Source organism: Gasterosteus aculeatus, chromosome 18, assembly GCF_964276395.1.
Source record: "Gasterosteus aculeatus chromosome 18, fGasAcu3.hap1.1, whole genome shotgun sequence".
Classification (NCBI taxonomy): domain Eukaryota; kingdom Metazoa; phylum Chordata; class Actinopteri; order Perciformes; family Gasterosteidae; genus Gasterosteus; species Gasterosteus aculeatus.
The window spans coordinates 635,277-641,276 of record NC_135706.1 but is presented as its reverse complement, the minus strand read 5'-3'; the positions used below and the strand labels follow the sequence as shown (position 1 = coordinate 641,276).

General features: G+C 40.7%; 1 protein-coding gene across 2 annotated transcripts in view; it reads left to right on the top strand.

Moving 5' to 3' along the window:
- The first annotated feature begins 978 nt into the window (after positions 1-978).
- The window catches only part of opn5 (opsin 5), a 32,449-nt gene continuing 27,427 nt past the window's right edge, over positions 979-6,000 (top strand). For both annotated transcript variants that reach the window (XM_040161227.2, XM_078093885.1), the window contains exon 1: positions 979-1,130. The gene's annotated coding sequence lies outside the window, so the exon portion shown is untranslated. The remainder of the gene's footprint in view (positions 1,131-6,000) is intronic.

Below are 6,000 nucleotides of genomic sequence, written 5' to 3'. Positions count from 1 at the left end.
TGATGATCATAATTGTAGGTTAGCGCAGTGACCGCCTCCACACGCCGGGATCCGATAACTCGGATGGTGGGCAGCATGTTGGCGGTCAGCGCGCCATCTTTGTTTGGCATTGAGGAAAATGAAAAAGTGTCTCCTCAAAGCTGGAGACTGATGCAGATTGCAGGTAGCAAACAGGAAGCCAATCAATTCCGATGCTGAACGTGGAAAACAAAGGACTCTGTGTCGCCCCCTGCTGGACGGTGAGTTATGGACACAGGTGCGTCCTTCCAGGCTTCCGTAGCAAGTGCGTGACGAGGAACAAGTTGACTAAAGGTTTTAAACGTCGCCTCGTGTGAGATGTCTTCATTAGTTACTCGGATATTACATTCATTTGTAAACACGTATTATTCTTTATGGATTCTCACATTCATTTCAAGCACATTTGACACATTCTACAAACTACAAGTATCTGACATGCTGATATAAGTAGCCCGTGGGAGAATGTCACAGTACTTGTTCAGTGTTGGTGAGTCTCCTCAGCGGGGGGCGGCCGGTGCTCAAGTGAGACGCGCAACAGGAAATGGGACCGTTTCCCTTCAAAGTAAAAGTCTGAAGGCTAAATCATACCGATCATATTTGACCTGCAGATTTGTATATTAAAAGCCAAAAAGTCAAAATGGATGCAATACTTATTTGATAGTTTACACTTATGCAAACAAAGTTATATAAAATAATATGATGGTTCTCTGAATAATAAATCTACACAACAAACTATTTTACTTGTTATTAGCATAACAAATGGTTAATACTTTAAGACCTGTCAATTAATGGTATTGTTTATATTCTTTGTGCTGCAATTCATGTTTGTTTCTATCAATGATCTATTGTCTGGTACATAAACATCAGAAAGTGGTGATAAATATCTGTCAGACGTTTTAAAGCCCGATGTGACGCCAATATGAAACCGGGGTTTTATTGTGAAAGGTTTGACCGGAACGTGCGACCCTTTCGCTGCGAACTGATGTTCTACTCATAAAAGTGCTGCGAGGACCTGCTTGTTGGTCTCCTCCGCCAGCGCCTCTGCTCGTCGTCCCCCGGAGGACGCTCGCTTCGTGGGGGTTGAAGTGCGCGGGATGGCCGCTGAATAAACGGTGAGTGACCGTCACGCGTCTTTCTGTCCACGGCGGGTTCTCTTCATATTGATCCTTATTAGAACAAACTTGTTTTTATCCACACCGACACGCTCCATTCAGTCACTTCCACCTCTTTCTAATGATTTTGACAATGTGACTTAAATGACATTTTCCCGATGAAACACAGGTGTGTTATAAACGTATCACCGCCATATGACACACGCACAGGCCGAGCACGTGCACGTCATCATTCAAACACGGGTTCGGACGCACGGAGGAGAACGCGCGTCCGAACCCGACTGGTGCTCAGGAGCACGAGGAGGAAAGTGCGTGTTCTGACTCGTGAAGCGCAGAAACAATTTATCTATTAAATTGTATCTGCGCTTCACGAGTCAGCCAGAAGCCATTTAAGGAATTTGCTAGAAAACATCACGAGGGGAGGCGGGGGGCACAAATCACAAATTGGGCTCACGACCTGTCAATCACATGACTTCCCGCCCTCGGACGCAGTTCCTCCATATGATGGAAATGACCAGCACCAATAATATCTGAATAATGATGTCAGAAAAGAGTAAATTAATAGAAGACAAAAGTAATGCGCTTATTTAAGGAAACAACGGGGATTGTATTGTTATATATTGGTTGAATATTCATATATTTAATAAACAACTAAACATTATATGAAGTAAAACAAGTTCTTATATTCTGAGAGCTGTGGCTCTACGGCTGCATCACACTCCCTCAGTCCTTTTGCTATTCTGAAATAATTTTAAAATTAAAATAAGTAAGTAAAATTACAATTTGAGATTAGAGTACAACTTGATTCTTAGTATTAAATGACTTATTTTTCTGATATAATGGCTTTTCTGGCACAAGATATTACAACTTCTTAATACAACACATACTTGAACCCAGGAGTGACATTTTTTATTGAAAATGAGCAGAACTCTTCACTGTTCAAATGCAAGAATTTATGAGTGAATTCAAATGAATCACATTTCATTTAGATAAAGCTTTTAGTGCATCCGACCCCGAGGGCACAAACCCAGAACCACAAGATCTAATCTGCTGTCACGGTGTAGTTGTAGAGGTGTGTTTTATTGTGGGATTGCAAAGGGACGGAACCTTTCCGCAAACCTTCCATAGAAAGTTCAGCTTTTGGGAAATTCTGTCCATTTTTCTTGCAAAAATATATAAGCAGCAACTTAAATGTAGTTGAGGAGGCGTCTATGCGACGATGCAGCAGGATTCATCTGTGACACGAGAGGCTTGAGAAGCTTCACTGACTTTTTTTTTTGAAACGCAGGATCACAAGATGTGTGATTACATCAGGGTTCTGACATCAGTAAAATGCAGCTATTCCTTTTGCCAATACAATACAAATCTTTTGCTCTTTTGTCAAAGCAGCCGTTACAAATGCCTTCACACCGTTTGTACTGATCGAGATAATAATAAGAAAAACGAAACATTCAGAGTTTATGTAAGAGCACGTTCCGTATTTGGATGAGCTCAATGAGAGAATTGCTCTACATGTTTGATGAGTTGTGTGTTAGACGTTGTATAAGCGGGTAGAAGCTCTCGTCTCCACAGAGCGTCATGCTGTACTTTCTATGTAGAAAATCCTGTCTGTCTGAAAGCATCCGTGGACGCGCAGCTCAGATTCATTTCGGTGCTTTGTCACCTACCAGCTGACACACGTTTTCTATTGGAACCGACAGGTCTTACGTCTGTGCATTAAACAGCCTCTGAAAGTCTTCTTACGGAAGCTGTCCAGAGGGACCTGTGATCCGTCAGCAGCCTCGTGAGCCTCATCAGTACTTGGATAATAGCTGGAATGTAAATCGAAGCATTGTAGTTCTCTCTGAAGATAATTATGGCTGTTCACATTATTCTGATGTGAAATCCGGGCCAGAAACTCAACAAACCAGGGTTTGACCCAGGAGCTGGTCCCAGAGACCAGTAGGCCAAAGTAACATGTTCAGCTGGGGTTGCCGTTCCCGCCTAATGGACTGAGACAAGATGAACCCCAGAGACCACCTCCACAAAGCTCATCTATGATGATGAACGGGGAGCCGGTCTACCGCTGCCATGACCAGCCAACCAAGTTGTGTTTTAGACAATAACAAATGACCTTTTAGCAAAACACATTTTAAGCTTTTTTCCTTTTAGTGAAATTGAATGTTTGGTAATGTTTAGGGCTTTTAATTTGAAAGGTGAGATTAGAACGATCTGCTTTGCGCTGGTTTGGATTTGTCCCACCTTGGTCTGAACTATGGGGCTTTGTTTCGTTGTAAACCACTGTACGTTTTTACTATTTATGTTTCAACATGATTAAAAAAAAAATCACAGACAGGATACACACACATACATAAACACATACGTAAACACATACATGTACACACATGCATACAAAACAATGCAAATAAATCCTGAGGCAACCTTCATGTGCTCTTCTACACGGTGGTTTATGGGTTGAACTTCTTCCATTTCTCCCATTGGTCACGGCATTGTTCCTCTTTGGTTGTGATTTGGTGGGTCAGCAGTTCAGTCACATTGTTTTTGCTAGCTGGTATTCAACAGACCCCGGTCTTCTCTTAGCACAGCATCTCCTGTGTGTTACCACGCTAAGGAAACACACACATAGCCCAGGATTCTGACCGTGGTGGTGTGAACTTCTCCCCACAATTCAATCATTTCTGCACAAAGCCAAAATACATGGGAGTGGTTTACATTTACTGCCCCACAATTCCTCCAACACGGTTGGGCAATAGACAGACACTTGTGATTCGGGGGGTAATAAATAATCTGATACATTTTTCCAACGGTGCTTCCTCCACATTGATGTTGAGGATTGTTTTGTCGTCCAAATATTTAACCATTCATCATTTGTGATTTTCACTCCCAGTTCTTATTCCCATTTTAGTTTTACATAACATGTTGTTTTTCCATCGGGTGTTGATATTGGGTCCATATGGTTCTGTATTTCTTTGAGTTGTAAACTCCCATTATTGTTGTAATTATTCCATTGCACAACATGATTTATTTTCATACATTAATTATTTAAAAGAAATCTGCTCTGTATGTACGCGTTGATTGAATGATTTGAGCAGAAGCCAACAGCCGCACGCCGACAACAGTAGAACTCTTTGTGCATGTAAGTTAGTTTTGGTACCCGGTTGCAAGTCTTTGGATCTAATGATTTTATTTTTGGAACGGCACGTAGGTCAAATCAAATGTAGTGACTGGTTTGACTGCAAAGTGATGCTCCGCGCAGTCAAACACGCCTCCGTGTCTGACTATAGAGGTTTTCATCTGTAAGACTTTAATAGTCACAACGGTAAAAGGAAAAAGGCCAAGGGGCAAAAACACACAGGAACCAGGGGAAAACCAGCAGGCAGAAACTACGAGCATCCACGACGATCGACAATGACGCCACAAGTGACACAAGAGACACACGGCTTAAATACACAAGGGAGGTGCAGGTGATTGGACACAGGTGGAAACTATTAGACAATCACAGGGGATGACGGGACAAGGCAGGAAGTGAGGTTACCCGGGACACGAGTGGCAGAAAACTACAAAATAAGACAGGAAGTGAACCACACCTTGACAGATGCAGCTTATTTTACCTGAGAATTGTTTCTACAAACAAGCCTCATAATGAAACATTTAAATAGAATTAAGAAGAAACAGAATACATCATAGAACCGATATATATATATATATACATATATAATCGAAATATTTTTTTTTGTGGAAATGCAGTTTTTTCTTATTTGAATCTATGTAACATATGAAGAACTTAATAAATATCCTGCCTTCTGTACAGTGTATATTATACATCCAGTACATACCTGTGAAGAAGGATAGGTTTGTTTCATTTACATCTTATTAGATATTTGGTGTAAATCCAACATAAGAGGACGTGTCTGGACAAAGCATGTAAGATAAGATCTGATATTCCTTTATTAGTCCCAATGGGCAAATTCACAGATCGCTGCAGCAAAGTGGACAGTGCACACAAGATGAAATAAAGATAAAAACAAGCTTTGTGATAATGATACAAATATGAAGTATAAGAATAAAATTAAAGTGAAATAAAAAAATTTAAAAAATTGACGTGTGCAAAAGCTGCAGTAACTGAGTACCAAATAAATGTATGTAAATGTATACGTACACGTACACGTCTTTATTGCACATATAAAAAAGATGAAATGTCCTGTGGTTCCCTCTGTGCACAGTTGGTTGAGCAGCCGGAAGGAAGGAAGGTCAGAGACTTTCACACAGGACATCGCAGCTTGTCTCAAACCACCGATTAAGTCCATCATATATTACTCCTGCTGTAGTCGCATCTATACGCATTTTAATATAATATCAATATGAAAACGGTTTCAATCAATGCAATTTAGGGTGTTGCATAATGATATTTCTCCACTTCTGAAAATAATTAAAATATATATTTTCATACAGCGTTGAAAACGTTTGTTGCCTCAATTGCAATATTAGAAATATTATTAGAACATATTTCTGATTTGAATATTTTATTTAATAAACTGGATAACAATGACAGATGATACATGGCAGTTCTACAGCTGTGATAAGCCATTTATAACCTGCACAGTTTACAGCCACACATTGCTGGGTCTCTACTCAAAATGATTCCACTCTGTGGAGGATATCGGGGAATCTTTACTCTGGGGGAATCCATGCTGTTACCATGTGCAGCCGTTGTTGGAAGCGTGTTGTGATTCAAACCACCGTATTTCTGTATCCGATGGCATTAAAGTTACAGGCCGGCAATATTTTTAATCAGCTCATCCGGGCATCGCTTAGCAAAACTGCTACCAACATGCACATCCCACCTCAAAGAGTAGGGCTGCACGTTACG